A 17,611-nucleotide genomic window follows, 5' to 3' on the forward strand; every position below is an offset into this window, starting at 1 on the left:
CTGTTTAGCATTTTTTGGCAGATGCAGTCACAATTCCTAAAAACCATTCTCCTTGACATGTGCCAATTACCCAGCCCTATCCAGGAGCTCCTGGAGATTGTGTGGCTTTGTGTTGGCACCGCTCATTTCCTTTATAGCAGAAACATTAATATGCATCGTATTAAAACTTATGTATAGTGCTTCTTTAAATTGTTATTTAGCCACTGGAACGCAATAAGGCAAAGGGAATGTCTGCCAGAAGAACCAGGTATAGTCAATTAATAGAATTTCACCATTTCCTCATTTTTGAAAACTATATTACGGGTATTTTAAAAAGGAGGGTATAATTGGCTTTAAATGTTTGCATTTCATGATTTTAAAAGAAACGTATACACATAGAATGAATACTTAAGCAACAGAAAGTTTATATCTAATTAAGTGACATATTAAAGAATCTTACCAAACTAGTATATATATTTAAGTAAACATTGCCTTTTTACATCTCGTCTCGAACCACCATTTTGTGATGGTCTGTGTGCCGCCTCAGAGATCACCTGACCAGAAATACTGCAGCTCGTCTGAGCCCGACTCCCGGTTCGTTTTATAGACCCTGTGTAACACCCGCCACTGGTTTTGAGCGCCGGCGCATAAGCGCAGGCACGCGTCAACTTGGGTGGCGGCGTTGAGGCGCCCGCGCACGTCAAATCGGACGGCTGCGCAGGAATGGACGTTCGCATACTTAGGAGCAATGACCTCTAATTTGGGCGCCTGGCTTCCTATTGGTCCCTGATGTGTCTGTCTTTCTCAGCCTGCTCCTGATTGGTTCCTGTTCCCTTAAATACCTTCCTCTTCCTCCTCACATTGACCAAGTTGGCTTCAGTTCCTACTGTTCCTGCTAAAGCCCTGGTTGTTCGAGTTTCCTGGCTTTGACCCTCCTCCGAACCTTCGCTGCCTGAATCCGACTTCTGCCTGCATTTAACTACACCTTAGCCTGACCCCTTGGTACTTCGCTTCTTTGAAACTCGTCTTCTGGAAACAACCTTTGCCTGCACTTGACTACGCCTTGCCTGATCCCTTGTTACTTCGCTCCTGGTAACTCGCCTGGCTTCTCTACCACCTCCGCAGCAGAAAGCCCGGGGCCCCAAAAGGGCGTCGGTGAATACCGGAGCCGTAGATAGGTTCCTGTTACCATCAGTTCTCCTGGATTAGCTACCTTCCTCCGGGATCCGAGGTAAACAGATCGTTATACCCTGTGCCCTGCGGGGCGAAGGGCGCACTTCAACCTGGAAGTCGGTAGCCGGCATTCGGGAGAGCTCAACCCGCACCCCCCCCCCGGAAAGGGGGGTGCATGGTCAGCCCGAACCTGTCTGACCCACGGGTACCGGGTGGGCCCGCACATCACTATGCAGCTCTAGCTACGCAATATGTTGGCTCTATATAAATACATGTTAATAATAATAATAATAACAACTGTAACAGGAAGAAGTGTAGAAGCAAAAGATAGAACTCTGTCTGTTAATTGGCTCATGTGACCTAACATGTATGTGTGCCCTTGGTTTTGTGCACCCTGAATAGTAGGATCCCAGGGGGCGGCCCTGATTTCTTTTCAATTTAGGATTACCCAAAAGCACATACTACTATAAAAATATATTATGAAAATAGTTTACCGTATTTGCATGGGTTTTACATATGAGCGGCTTTGAGCAATATCTTTTTATAGTGACATGATTTGGGGGGTACAGTTTTGGGGTTTGGCATTTATTTCTATGGGTATGTTAATATGTTTTACATTTCATGCTACCAACACAATTCAGCAAAGCCAGTTTAATAAAAATGATAAATATTGATACAGTTGGATTAATAGGCAGCAACACAAAAACTGATTAGCAGCATCATGCAATCCTGACAGACATCAATCTGTGTATATAAGCAATTCAGAAGCTTTAAATACAAAAATAATAAACACGAAATTTGTTGCATGAACCTTGGCCAGATATCGATCAGGGAGACCCATTTGAAGCTCCATACACTGGCAGATAAGTTGCCGAATCAGTCTAAAGGACTGCCAGTGTATGGCCACCTTTAGCTTTTAGTGTTGCTGTACCAAAGGCTGCTATTGTGTTGTAAGACAATAAGAATGTTCAATGTCAGCGAAGGAAGAGCTAATGGATAGATAACTGTGGTGCCTTTCTCCTATAAACCCACAGGTAATTACAGCCACAGATGCGTAAAACCTACCTCAGCTAGTAAAATAAAAGCGTGTGATGTATCTGGCTGTGCACTAGCGGAAAGAATGGGCATGAAATATTCAAGATAACGACTCCAGAGAAACACTGCACAATGGAAATGTGGGCTCAGTGACTCCACCACTACCAATGATGATTCCACATCATTGTTAATTGTCTCATAACAGTTTAAAAATGCAGTGCCAACATTGTGTTTCATGCCCCAAGAATACATGGTAGTATAAAGGCAGTGTCAAACTCACGTCTCCACCTCTCATCACTGGGAAAAGGACTGTACATGAGGGCAGCGGGATAAGGGATACGGTCATGATTTTTTATGATGTTTTTATTTCTAAAATTACACTGTTTACACTGCATATAATTCACGCTACAATATAAAATTAAATTTCTGAACCCGCAAGTGTATTTTTTTTTTTTTAGTTGTAATATTGGTGTAGGCAGCCATCTCAGGTCATTTTGCCTGGTCATGGATGGAACTGCTTTCTTACAGGCTGTTTCTCCTACTCAAATGCAACTGAATATGTTGCAGTGGGACCTGAATTTTACTATTGAGCGCTGTTCTTAGCTCCACCAGGCAGCTGTTATTTTGTGTAAAGGTCCCCATAGACGCAAAGATTTTTCATTGGTGAACGATCGACTTCAGTGCAAGCTGACCAATCCGTCAAATTATGGTGAGGTTAGTGGGAATCGAACGATTCCTGGCAAAATCGCTTAAAATGGTCTTTTTAGTTGATGTACAAATCGTACATTTAAACAATCTTTTCGAGATAACGAAAATATCTTTTAAAAATCTTTAAATCTATGGCCAGCTTTAGGGAGCTGCTATGTTAGATTTCAAAATTAAATATAAAACAATCTGTTTGCTGAATCTGTAGCAGAATTCTGCTGGAGCAGCACTATTAATTGATGCATTTTGAAATCAAAATTTTTTCCCTTTAAAGGGGTGGTTCACCTTCAAACAACTAGTTGTTTTCAGATAGATCAACAGAAATAATGACTTTTTCCAATGACTTTCTATTTTCTATGTTGGACTGTTTTTCTAATATTGAAGTGGCAAGCGTCTTTTTTTTCACCTTCTGAAGCAGCCCTGGGAGGGGGGGGGGGGGTCGCCGACCCTGTAAACTGTTCTAAATGGATACATTTAGTTGATGCATTTCTTATTTTTGTCCCTGCTGAGCAGAATCTCTGGGTTTCATTACAGGCAGCTGTTAGAATTGATACAATAGTTGCCAATACTCCAGAGATGCTCCTAAGAAATGCATCAACTAAATGTTGCAAAACTGTAACAGTTCAGAGTCTGCACCTGAATTACTGAGCTGTCAGACTGAAACACCAGAGACAGGAACGTTCAACTTTAAATTTAGATTTTTGAAAACCAGTAAAAAATAAATAATGGAAAGTAATTGGAAAAAGTCTTTATTTCTGGGGAACAATCTAAAAACAACTGAATTGAAAAAAAAAAAGTGTTTGTAAGGTGAACAACCCCCTTTAAAACGTGTGCACTGCTTGATACACTAGGAAAAGGTTTCTCTCTTCTGCTTTATTGTACAGAAGACCTGGGTGCCCAGGAACCTGTAATCACTGACTTTACCAGCAAGCCCTTATCCAGCCTTTCAGAGCCATGCACAGGTCAAGACAGAGAAGGAAAAGTCCTGTACCACAGTACCTACCAGCCACAAAGAAGCTTGGGCAGAGAGCCTGTAGGACCAGTCTTCTTCTGCCTTGACCCAATGGGTGTGCAGCGCATTGGCGATGGGTAAGTGCATGCTGGCAGCATGTAGCTTTTGAAAAAGTGGCCGTGACCACAAAATGCATCAAGCGTGCAGATTATGGTGTGCTTCATGCTTAATATTTTCCAATAAAAGGATGTTTTTTATACGGCTGGTCCTCTGTGGATGTAAATAATTTGTTTAGACTTTCCACACTTTGGGGGGGTGATACAACGTAGTAGCACAGAGGAACATCCCTGATGGATCAGTGAGTGCTCCCTTTCTTGTTTAAATCTGGCAGCATGTAGATACAAATTTAAAGGACCAGTAACTTAGAATACAACGATATATTTACAATAGCCGCAGAAACTCGGCTTCCCCTCCTCTTCAGAAAAGGCGACAGGGCGACCATCCATCCTGCAGCGTTCGATTTCTCCTCCCTGGCTATTCACTTACAGCGTGTCCTCTGTCCTGATCTCCTTCTCTTTTTCATCCTCCTCTAGGGTTGCCACCTTTATTAAAAAAATTTACCGGCCAGTCGGGGGACTGGTACCAAAAGGGGCGGTCCGTGATGGAAAAAGGGGAGGAGCTACGTGACACAGAAGGGGCGGAGCAACATCGCACAGTGCTGGAAAAAAGGTAAGTTCTTTGCGAATTGGCGGCAGGCCAGGGGCTTTTTTTAAAGGGTATTACAAATTACCGGCAATTGCATTGCTGGTAAATCTGTAATACCGGCCCCGGCCTTGGCAGGTGTTTTACCGGCTAGGCCGGTAAAATACCGGCCGGGTGGCAACTCTATCCTCCTCCCAGGAGCAGCAGTAGGAATGCGATGTCGGCGGGCTCCCCATTGGCTCCACATGATGTGCATTCCAGGAGGGGTAGGCACAATGGCTATGGGGCTGGGGTTAAGAGTACAGGTGGTTGCTGCTGCACAGTTGCGCGATTCCTATTTGCAGCTGGAAGGAATGTGCCAATATCTACTTGCATCCAGCAGTGAGCACAAGGGGCTCCTGGACTATTTATTGTTTGTAGAACATTTTCTTGGGACTGGGAAGTCAACATCGGTATTGTATAAAGTATCTTTCCTTGGTAATCTCCTGAATGGCTCTAAAGCTTATTTCCATACTATAACAAGGTGATGCCACTGGCCTTTATGTAACATTATCCTTTTTTTATATATATAGTGCTGACACATTTGCACAAGTTCCATACAGTGGAATTTATATAAAAGCATGAGCCCAAACAACCTGAATATTAGACTAAACTAGTGTCCAGAAACACGGAGATCTGACAGTCTGCCAAAACTGCCCTCTAGGGGACACAGCATGAAGTAACTTATTGGCTGGGATATCTCAGCATTGTTTTTTTGTGCATATTATAAAGCATTTCTGATGATATTTACATTAGTTATCAAGAACAACACAAACAGTGTCTATAAATTGGAGTTGTACAGTATTTTACATCCATTGTGACCACACAAGCAAACACTGTATATACCACATCTCAGTACTTCTTTCTACCAGCAGTGCCTCTAACACAGCTCTGGACAAAGGAAAAGGGCAGAAATGTATTATGATTACAGTGATACTGTAATTATTAGTCTATGGTCACACTATTTAGACTAAATCGTGGATATTTGTTAGTTCATGGTATAAATGGTTAGTCTATATTGAGCTAAATGACCAATTAACCATACCTTTGTGTGAGATAAAGGAGACTGGAAGTATAGCAGCTTGGCTTGTGCCACCTCATCTAATCTAGTCTGTATTGCCCAATTCCAGAACACGACTTGAAAGAAGACATATAATGTAAGTGTATGTACTAGTGACCCGTGTTCAGACTCTAGCACTACTCATTCTCATTAATTACACGATAAGCTGACAGTTACATACATTACCTGACTCATTTGACAAGCAGCTTGCATTTATTATTAGCTCACTGAAACATTCACAGATGGACTCGCAACAGCAACTGACTCATGGAATAAAAAAACTACATTACTCATTATACATCTAATTCATTCCAACGGATTGGCATGGCCAGCAGAAGTCAGTCCGTTACATTACCCCAATAGGTCGGAATCGGATCCAAAAACTGGGTCTCCGTGCTATTTTAAGGTGAAGTTTCCTACTACTATAAAGAACACAACCAAATTTTGAGGTGTAGGTTACTGGACCCATACTGAATTTGTGTCTCGGCTGAAAGGTCAAAGGGGTGGTTCACATTTACGTTTGTTGTTAGTAGCCAATTCGAAGCAACTTTTCAATTGGTCTTTATTTATTTATTTATATTTTTTGAATAATTTGATTTCTTCCTCTGACTCTTCCCAACTTTCAAATGGGGGTCACTGACCCCATCTAAAACAAATGCTCTGTAAGGTTTCGAATATATTGTTATTGCTTCAAGTTTATTACTCGTCTTTCTGTTCAGGCCTTGCCTATTCATATTCCAGTCTCTTATTCAAATCAATGCATAGTTGCTAGGGTAATTTGAACCCTCGGACCAGATGGCTGAAATTGCAAACTGGAGAACCGCTGAATAAAATACGAAATAACTCAAAAACCACAAATAATAAATAATGAAAACCATTGCAAATTGTCTCACTCTACATCATATTAAAGGTAATTTAAAGGTGAACAACCTCTTTAAAAATGTTCCACTACACAGTGCAATGGGTCCTCTTATTGTAATAATGAGCCAATAACACTGCAGTTCAGTAAGTGTACTTCCCAATAGGTACACTTATGTAACACACATTGTGCAGGGCTGCACTGTATCTGCAGCTCTCTATATCTGATCTATCTGCAGTCTATCTCCTATGGAATGATATGAAATTTCAAAGCATCCAGCACTGCAAGAAATATGTTTCATAGGGTTGGATATTTAATGGTGATGGATTTAGGTGTTAGCTACTATGATATGACACAGCTACGTAACACAGCTACACCCAAGCCCTCTTCCTCTGTTCCTAGAAAGTATTTTCCTGCATTGCCATTCCCAAACCCCAGCACACACACACAGATCTCACCAGATTGTGCACCTCCAGCTGCTCAGTCCTGCACAAACATGGGAATCACAACACCCGGGTACCAATATCAAGAGAAATATGATGGGCATCCATTTCTTCCAGCAGCAACTGGAGTCTGCAGCCACCTCTGAATATCTTGATGCTCATATAACCTGCTTACTGCACTTATTGCAGTAGGATCCAATCTGCAGCACGCTGACACCTCTCTGTCCCCCTCCCCTCATGGCAGGCCGGGACTAATATTCACAGCCGGGAGGGGCTAGCCCGTGTTGAGAAATCTCACATTTACTGCACACCTGCCCAATTTCAACGTTTACATCTGCAGTGTATGGAAAGATTTTTTTCAACAATAAACAATAACACTTTTGAAAACCTAAAGGAACAGTTCAGTGAAAAAATATAATAAATAGTATGTGCAAAATAAAAAAATGTTTCTAATATAGTTAGCTCAGGGGGTGGTACCAAACTGCCTGCAATTGATCCTCACCATCACTGGTCTTAATGCAAGTACAGATGTCATTTGCCCACTGTATTCAGGCCGTGGGGTGTTGAGATTTAAAGGACTTCCACTAGCAGTTGAACTCAGAACTGATACTAATAAAGCCCACACTCCAGATGGGGGTAACAGTATTTTTTTTTGTTTACCTTTAAATGAACTTTTAGTATGATATAGAGCAACCTTTCTTGGCCCGAGGACCAAAGAAGAGGCAAATTTTTTTGCAAGGACCTGGGGGGTCGGGAGGGGGTTGGAGGGGCTGGCGTCCAATTTGGTGTGCCATGTTAATTGTTCAGCGGCCCAGTTCAGGACTGTCCGTGGCCCGGCGTTTGGGGACCCCGGATAGAGAGAGTGATATTCTCAGACAATTTGCCTTTTTTTCATTTTTTATTATTTGTGGTGTTTGAGTTATTTAGCTTTTTATTTAGCAGCTCTTCAGTTTGCAATTTAAGCGGTCTGGTTGCTAGGGTCCAAATTTCCATAGCAACCATGCACTGATTTGAATAACAGACTGGAATAGGAGAGGCCGGAATAGAAAGATCATTAATAAGAAGTAGCAACAATACATTTGTAGCCTCACAGAGCATTTTGTCTTACAACCCTGATTCCAAAAAAGTTAGGACACAGAATAAAATATCAATTCAAAGAGCTGGCATCAAATTCAAAATGAGCATATATTTTTCAAAAACAAGAACATTTCTTAGTTTCAACACTTAATATATCATCTATAAACTTTTTGCTATTAAATATAGAATTTACTTGATTTGCAAATCATCCCATTCTGGTTTTATTTGCATGTCCCAACTTTTTTGGAAACAGGGTTGTAGACCACACCAAGGGTGAAGCAGGATAAGGCGTAGCACCACCAGGTTGGCAATAAGAGTCACTCTCACACACTGATGCCAACTCATTCCAAACCATCAGGGGGAAAATGTTTAGGATTTCTAAATTCAAAGGCTGGACCATTATTATTTCTTCTAGTAAAGCTGGCATCTCCTTCAATAGGAAGCAAACAGGTCATGTTACAGAGGGATCTTTGGGATCCCCAGAAACACAAATACGTTTCAATCAGCTTGTCACAATTGCAACTGATTTAACAGGACGGTGGAAACAAAACTCCAGAGGGTGAATTTTATAACATGAAGGGGGAAGTTTAACTTTGGGGTAAAAACCCATATTATCCAATTAACCTTGCTCTAATCCAGTGATCCCCAACCAATGGCACTGACCCCTTACATAATGCTCCCAGTGGTCTCAAAGCAGGTGCTTATTTTCCAATCCCAGTCTTGGAGGTAAGTTTTGGTTGCATAAAAACCAGGTGCACTTTCAAAGATAGAGTTCTACAGGCTACCAGTTAATATAGGGCTTTCAAAGAGACCTTATTTGGCACCCCCAGTATCTTTTCTAATGCTTGTGTTGCTCCCCAACACTCTTTACATTTGAATGTGGCTCACAAATAAAATAAAAAGGTTGGGGGCCCCTGCTCTAATCAGTCAACTGCAGTTAAAGAAAGTGGCAATTACAGCGGGTTGCTATGGGAGACGCCTCCCTGAGTAAATTTATACCTGTTTTATGGATTCCTTCCCCCAAGGTGTTAGTTCCATTTTATTGGCAGGAGCCAATAAGAATGGCTGTGTCAGTGGCCCAGGTACTATTTTCTCTCTATGATGAACTAGAGTAAATAAATGGTCTGCAAACATCACACCCAATTATTTCATAGTGATAAGAGGGCTACAAAGTGTCAATTTCAGGATCTGCAACTAATAACGGGGTGGTTTGCCTTTAAGGGTATGATCACGCTGGGCGTTTCAGGGACATTTAGTCTTTTCACTTCGGGCGACTTGGAAAACGAATCGCCGCATGTGCTTAGCGCCGTTGATTTTTCATTTTAGCCAGCGCAAGAGTGAGGGAGATCTTCCCGAAACGCCCAGTGTGACCTTACCCTATAGGACCAGTAACATAAATTTTTTCTTTTTAAATAATTCGTTAGTACACAATGAAAGAATAACCACAAAGACAAAATAAACTTTGAAATCACCAAGTCTTTATTCAGATATAACTAACCGAAACTCCACTTGCCCTCCTCTTCAGAAAAGGTGATCCATTGCGCGGTGCTCGATTTCTCCTCCCTGCCTTCCTTACAGGATAGCCAGGGAGGAGAAATTGAGCGGCGCACAATGGATCGCCTTTTCCGAAGAGGAGGGCAAGTGGAGTTTCGACATGTTATTTCTTAATAAAGGCTTAGAGATTTCAAAGTTTAATTTGTCTTTGTGTTTTTTTTTTCAGTTTTAAAACAAAAATTTGATGTTTCTGGTCCTTTAACTTTTAGTATGTTACAGAAGGGTTCATTCTAAACAACTCTTCAATTGCCCTTTATTTATTTTTTTGGCTATATAGTTTCTGAGCCATTTGCCTTCTTCTTACTCTTTCTAGCTTTCAAATGGGGGTCACTGACCCCCTCGAAAAACATCAGTAAGGCTACGCAGTTTTATCGCTACATTGTATTACTTATGTTTCTATTCAGGCCCTCTTCTATTTCAGTCTCTTATTCGAAGCAATGTATGGTTGCTAGGGTAATTTGGACTTTAGCAACCAGATTGCTGCTAACAGAAGAGCTGCTGAATAAGCGATAACTCAAAAACCACAAATAATAAAAAATGAAAACCAATTGCAATTTGTCTCAGAATATCCCTGTCTACTTAATACTAAAAGTTAATTTAAAGGCGAAAACCCATTTAAGTATCTGTGGGAGTCATTCAAGTCATTCATATTCATGCAGATATTTCCCTCCATGTACAACCATGTCAGCAAGTGTGTGACTCAACAAAGCAGAGGAGGATGATGATGATGATGATGATGCTGCTTCATTAAGTGCCATGTAAGTAGCGCCCATTCACCATTACGCCTGGTCCAAGGAAGCAGAGCGCCTCAAAGTGGAATAATCATGCGCACGGCAGCCAATAACAGCGCGGGCTACGACTGCGGGCAAACCCACTGTCCCTGGAACTAGGGGTGAATAATACCCAGCAGCACCTAAAGAGCCCACTTCCCTCAGAGCCATCCCCAATCCTCAGCACAAAGAGGCTTCTCACCGGATCTCAGCTGCTCCGTCCTGCACAACCCAATGGGACGTGAAGTGCTCCGTTTCCCCCGGCACATAGAGCCGACAGCAACCTCTGCTTCCCCCACACACAAGCGCTTGTCCTGTTACCCATGTGGCCAACACATCACCTGCCTCGCTGCTAACAGGGGAAACATCCAATCCGCAGCCGGCGAAGCCCCTCCCTCCCGTCACATGGCCAGTCCGGCCTACTATATATTCACAGACGGGAGGGGCCAGTGGCCTCCGGTGGGAAGCGTAGTCCTGTGTAATGGTATGTTCTGCATTCAGTGTAGCCATTTGTCACTCATTTTATTCTGCGGACATTTGCGTTTTTATGTTGTTTTGTATTTATTTTTTTATGGACTAAATCTAGGATTCACCTTCTGCTCCTGATGGGACTCTTACTGTTAATAACATGACTCGTCAAGGGACCTTTTGTTTAAAGCCACAGTGTCCCCTCCCCAAAACATGATATTGATCATATTCTTTTAATATGCTGTTTTATACAAATCTATGTTTTTTTGGTTTCAGGCTGCTCTCTCTACAAAGGCGGGTCTAAGTAGTAGGAGGTGATTCCGGATCTGGACTGAGAATTAAAATAGGCCCTGGCATTTCAGGTACACAGAGGCCCAAACAGCCCCCACCAGCCCACTAAATACTGACTTTCTATGGCACCTTATAGCAGCCCCTGATACATTAGATAGCTTTAAGAAGGGTTGGATGGCTTTTAAGCAAGTGATGGAATACATGGTTATGGGAGATAGCTCATAGTACAAGTTGATCCAGGGACTGGTCCGATAATAATAATAATGATAATAATTGAAAAAAACTCAGTGGCGTAACTTGGTCAAGCTGGGCCCCCCTGGCGCAAGTAGTCCCTCCTCCCCTGCCTGTTCACAACGCACCATCTGGAACTCGGAGCTTGCCACTATATTTAAGGTAGGAAAATGCAACTTTTGTGCCAAATAAGTGCCAGCATGGACATCAACTAGCTACTTGGAAACGCCACTGCCCAGGCTATAGCCTAGGGTAGTCTGTGCATTAATCTGCTCCTATTGATTAAAGCGGCTCTGGTGATGACACTGTAAAACAGAAGATGCAAGGTGCGGTCCAGTACCCTTTATAATCAAGCAAAAAGCTTAGGTTTAAAATTCAGGACACATGCTCCAGAGCCTGTGTACATTTCCCTGACTCTCACTTACTCCTGGACACTGGTGTTTACATTTTTTGTTTTTGCGAAGCTGACTGCCCTTGCACTGAATTCCCTGCCATTGTGCAGCACTCAGCAATGTTCCATGATGGGCAGTATGGTCCAGCTGTGCAGTCATATCTCTTCTATCTTGAATATTTTTCAAAAGCTTTTATGATTGATAAAGCACATGCAATCACATGTACCCTATCCCTTTTGACTTCTATAGTTGTAGTTTTTTTTCTGTATTTTCTTTTTTCAGAAACAACTTCCAGTAGCAGTGGCAACATGCAGTGGGAGTCAGCAGGCACGGTTTCTGGCATCTCTAAAAGCCAAAATATGCTGACAGAAACATCAACAGTTAGAACAACTTTAACATGTTTATTAATATTATATTTCCTTATTCCATATCCAAAAAGTATCTGTCATTGGTATTATCTTGTAATAAGGCTAATGGTACATTGAGCCAGCCCGCTTGCCCCACAATACCCCCACACAGTCTTACCTCTAGTAATAGAAAGAAGGGAGTCACACTGGGGAATGGATGGGTAGCAGATTTAACAGCTGTTTGTATCTCCTACCTAACCCCCAGTGTGGCTCCCTTCTTTCAACCATTAACAGTGAGGTCTGCAGGTGCAATGCCCCCCCCCCCGAAAACTTGCAGCTCAAGGCCTGGGACTTTGTAGCCCTCCTTCAAATGTGGGTTTGATAGTGTTGTTCTTGCACAAAAAACAGGGTCACTCAATATGCCCCTGTACAGGACCACTCGCATTTCAGCAACACCCAGCTTGGCATTCTGAGTTGCCTCCAGTGATGTCTAGAACCTTACACATCCCCTAAAAGATTATTATTACCAGAAAAAATAAGAAAATACATTCACACCAGTTATGATTGGCCAAGACAGAACACCAGCTCGAATGCTCTGATGGGACATGGCTTCCATTTGACCAATCAACGCCTGAACTGAGTAGATTACTCATTTGTCTTTACATTTCCTTTTAAAGGACAAGGAAAGTCTAAAATAGAATAAGGCTAGAAATGCTGTATTTTGTATACTAAACATAAGCATGAACTTACTGCACCACAAAGCCTAATCAAACAAATGATTTATGCTTTCAAAGTTGGCTACAGGGGGCTGTCATCTTGTAACTTTGTTAAACATCTTTGCCTGACCCTGCACATGCTCAGTGTGGTCTGGGCTGCTTAGGGATTGTCATAAACAAAGCTGCTTGAGTTCTGCATGGCTGGGAAGTAAGGTGGGGGCTCCCCCTGCTGTTTATAAGTATGACTGTTTCCCTGCTCAGCATTTAGGGACCATCTGACAATTCCTATCCACAGCAGTAAATAAAGGGAGAATTTCACTGCATACAGTCAGGTTTCTTATAAAAACGGTACACATTTTTTAATTAAAGTATATTGGAGATTCTTTTTCATTAAAAAAAAATGGGATTTTATTTTTTTGCCTTTCCTTGTCCTTTAAAATCCAATTTAAGACTGGTAATAACATGATTAAATATTAACTAGCAACATTAAATATTCATGTAAGTGATAAACAATTATCACAAAGTAGTTTTAAAACCGAGCACGTGGGAGTCAATAGAGAAAATGCAGAAGAAGAATTCTGAATTTCACACTATTAGTTGTTTAGGATTTTTTAACACTTGTGTCCTAGACTTATCTTCCAAGTGCAGGGGGTCACAGCATTCAGTCACCCCCCCAGTTTTCACTCCACCCCCTCTACAGACACTATTACAATCCCTAACAATCTGTGGTTGTTTCTGGCCACACCTGTGCACGATTATCAGAATACGCTAGGTTAGATTCTTGTGTGTTATTTTTGGATATTTTCATGATAAATGAACAACCTCAACTACTACTTATTTCTTCAGCTTCACTTTCTGTAATGATAAAATTACTGATTTCTTATTGGGTGTCAATTTGCTAATTGTTCCCTGCATTTCTGTTTCTCATTTTCAGCCATTATAAATGGTTATCTGCCTTTGTACAGGCCCCCCATTATTACACATCACACCAATTCTGATTGACCAAAATAGAAGACCTGCCAGACCGTGACCCAAATTTTGTAGTGACACTGGAGGCTGATTCTTTAATATATTGTTGGGGGGGGGGGGTAATTCATGAACACACAAAAATGAGGCTGGCACTGTTTTCCGAACAGCAAAGTCAAAGCAGCTCAATTAGTTTAAAAGCATTACACTTTATATCCATATAAATTCATAAAAAAACATACACATAGGCGCTTTTTTATGACTGTATATTGATATAAACTAGAATGCTTTTAAACTAAATGAGCTAGAGTCCTGGCGGGTCCATTTTTAGGAACCCGTACCCAACCCGTACCTGCAACCTGCATTCTTACCCGCTTGGACCTGCTACCCGCCCTGCAAGTACCTTATACGCAACCTGGGCCTGCGACCCGCTTACCATCAAGAATTAGGAAGTGCTGTCATTGTAAACTGGAAGTGACATCATTGGAAGTAGGTGTGATCAGAAAAAAAGGAGTAAAACAGGAAGTGCTATCATTGTAACCCGGAAATGACATCATCGGAAGTAGGCATGATCATAAAAAAGGAGTAAAATCACTGTTGAGAAGACCCGCGGCCAAACCCGCTAACCAGCATCTATACCTGCACCTGGAACTTCTACCCGCGGGTACCCAACCCACTGCAGGGCTTTAAAATGAGCTGCTTTGACTTACAACATTGCGGTTCAGAACAGTGCCAGTCTGAATTCTGTGTGTTCCTGGTCTGACTCCCTAAGTTGAAGGTCTGGGGCTTGAGCACCTGGACCCACCGTAATAACTGCTAAGCACTTAATGCTTTCAACTGGTTTTCCTTATTTGTCTTGTGATATATGGGGCAATTGATATACAGACCAGTGTTGACTGAGCTGAACTAATTATACCACAAACCTGTGCCTGTCCAGTGTTGGATTGACCCACTTGGATACCAGGAAAATTCCCAGCGGACTCAGGTATCTGTGTACCCTCCTGCTCACCCAGCCATTTGCTTGTGGGTTTATACTATGGCCATTCTAAATGAGAATAATGATAAAAAAAAAAAAAAAGAATAATAAAGCTTGCCAATTTGACCAATGAGATTGTGTTGTTCTATAGTATTGGAGAACTACTGAGCAGAGTGTTGTTGCACAGGAGAAGATGTGTTTCATTTGCCACATACTTATCTGACCAATAAGGTATGTATAAGATGTAGAGAAAAAAAAATATATATAGTAAATATAGACACAGTACACAGAGTATATATACATATACATACACAGACATGGAATAAATCGTAAAAGCCCTATTGAATTTGCCTAGTGACTGGACCCTGAGTTTATACAGTGCATACACTGGAATACAGTGTCTGGATAATGTTTGCGGAGATAATGTTTGCCAGATTAGGTACTCTGTTTCACATTAGATATTGCTGATCCATATTAATAGTGAAATCACAGTAATTAACTTTGTGTGCAAATTGATTGGGTAGCATTATTGCCAGATGGAAGAGATCATATCTTTAATTAAAATCCAGTATATATTAAAAGAACAAAGTACTGAGATAGCATGCAAAATGTGCAACACTGACTGTACTAAACTGCCAATGGAATCAGTGGGAATTAGACACTTATTCACAAGTATATGTCACCTACTCATTTGTCTTATTCATAGAAAAGAATGAAATGGCATTACAGGACAGTATCATAACCATGGGTTTTTCCAGAAGAATTTGTATTTGCTAAGGAAGACACCATTCCCAAATTCCTAACTCAATCAGTATTCCTTTCATTTCTCTCTGGGCACGCAATCAAGATTTTGTGTGTGTGTAAAAATTGATGTGTAATGCGCACAAAGAGGCACACAGCCAAAAAGGCACATTGCTTTTAGGGAACATTGTGACCTTGGTCTAGCAGAGCCGCACCCCTTCTATTGAAATATATCCATAAATGTAACAGAAATCATGTGTTTCAGAAATGTGACAGCCAGACACTGACTTACTATGTGAGTCTATGAAGAACTAAGGTCTCCATCTACACAATATACCAGTAGACCAGCCAGGTGCCACCCTTAGGATGTATTGGCTTAGTGACTTAAAGAATGATTAAGCCTCTAAAATAAGTAAATAATGTAAAATTAATGATGATGCTATTCTAAGAACTTTAGCAATTTACACTAATTTTTTTTTTAATTCCAAGATATTAAGGGATCCATGTAATATGTACATGAATGAATTTTGTTACAACAACGTCACGTGCTGGACAGTTTCCAATCATAAAGTTGTCATGAGTAAAGAAACTCTAACTTTTCTCACATCTTTCCTAACCAGAAAAACATCAGACCAGGCGATTTACTTGACTAGTTCATCATCTGAAACTGACCAGTAGGTGGCTCTGTTGTAACAAAATTCATTAATATTAACAGAACGTGTATCCCTTAATGTCTTGGAATAAAAAGATATATTATGAATGCAAATTGCAAAAGTGCTTACAATAGCAATCAAGTTCACTTATTTTAAAGGTTTAGTTATCCTTGAAAGGATCTACACATATTTCTGCAAAGCAAAATATATATAAATATATATATATCAGGCCACCCCCAACCCATAGTGGGAATACACTTGCAGGTCACTGCCTTGTCTCCAAAGAGCCCCACCACCCCCCCCCCCCTTCTGTTAGGCTGCAGTTCATATCCTTGATATACTGTATATGTAAATTAACCCTCCTCAGTTAACGTGTGCTATTAGTCTAGGTTGTATTCTCTAACTCCATCCTTCTAATAGGTTTCTTATAGTAAAATTTGCAGCAAATGCATGGACTTGCTCGAAGCAGCGGTTTTCTGAGTCTTTTATTTTACACCCCATTTGACATTTTTTAGGGTGCCCTTTAACAAAACAATCTTACAGACGTGAAAATATTAATGTAACAGTAATTCAGCCATAGTGCCAAAAATGTCTAGGATAAGAAATATGAGTTTCAACTCAGCATATCTTGCCTTTAAAGGATGGCAAAAAGTGAAAATGCTATTTTTACATTTAAGGTTTCTATTCTATCTGTTGATCGAGCATTTTCATCCACCTTTATGTAGACTTCAGCTTGGACTTTTTAGCAAACAGGTTTGTCTCCCCAAAATTATTACTCTGGAGTCTGGGCCACATCATCCGCTGTTATCTGGGGTACCTAGAGGAGCCAGTCCAGTTTAGGATCCGTTAGCTTAGAGTTGACCAGACTGAACCAATACTATTAAGGACAAGTGATGTAACAGCATTTGACAGAACAGAAGCCATGGCCACTGTGATGTTTTCCACAGTCTGCTGTTATCTGTTCATCCACATTAGGCACAGCAGGGAATCCCCTTTGTACTATGCCATTGTGTCACAATCACCTTTGGAATATCAATTATTACTCTTGTGCACGCAAGCACATTAGTCAGATGAATCTTGTGGTCTATGTCCCCTGTTGTATTATAATCGCATTCTGCTGCACAATGAGAGTTGTTGATGTATTTTTAATGAGATACCGTACTGGTTCATTCAACTGATTGATTTCTGTGAAATGCATTTTGTGGTGAGAAGGGTCTTTACACATGGGCATTCTGTGCTGCGCTCCACTGCTTTCTGTTTAAATCCATTTAACTGCAGGGGAGTGCAGGCTCAGAAGCACTAATTTCTCACCTTTGGTGCTGTCCTCATGACAATGCATGTAAGCGCTGAACTTACATGGTGCACCCTATGGCTGTTTTGCACCCCAGAATTCTTTATCCAGCACAAGGTGCAGACTGCACCCATGCCAGGGGAACAAAGTGCTAGCTGAATGAACGTTAAGATCATTGTAAATGATCCCCA

General features: G+C 41.2%; 1 protein-coding gene across 5 annotated transcripts in view; it reads right to left on the reverse strand.

Annotated features, from left to right (window-relative positions):
• Positions 1 to 10,765, reverse strand: part of pag1.S (phosphoprotein membrane anchor with glycosphingolipid microdomains 1 S homeolog) — an 82,572-nt gene extending 71,807 nt beyond the window's left edge. For 4 of the 5 annotated variants that reach the window (XM_018223824.2, XM_018223823.2, XM_018223822.2 and 1 more), the window contains exon 1: positions 10,551 to 10,765. The gene's annotated coding sequence lies outside the window, so the exon portion shown is untranslated. Of the gene's footprint in view, positions 1 to 6,962; positions 7,113 to 10,550 lie in introns of those variants that run through there. The other variant, XM_041567930.1, reaches the window with a different exon arrangement.
• Between the last annotated feature and the right edge of the window lie 6,846 nt (positions 10,766 to 17,611).

The sequence above is a fragment of the Xenopus laevis genome, chromosome 6S, assembly GCF_017654675.1.
Source record: "Xenopus laevis strain J_2021 chromosome 6S, Xenopus_laevis_v10.1, whole genome shotgun sequence".
In the NCBI taxonomy this organism is placed as follows: domain Eukaryota; kingdom Metazoa; phylum Chordata; class Amphibia; order Anura; family Pipidae; genus Xenopus; species Xenopus laevis.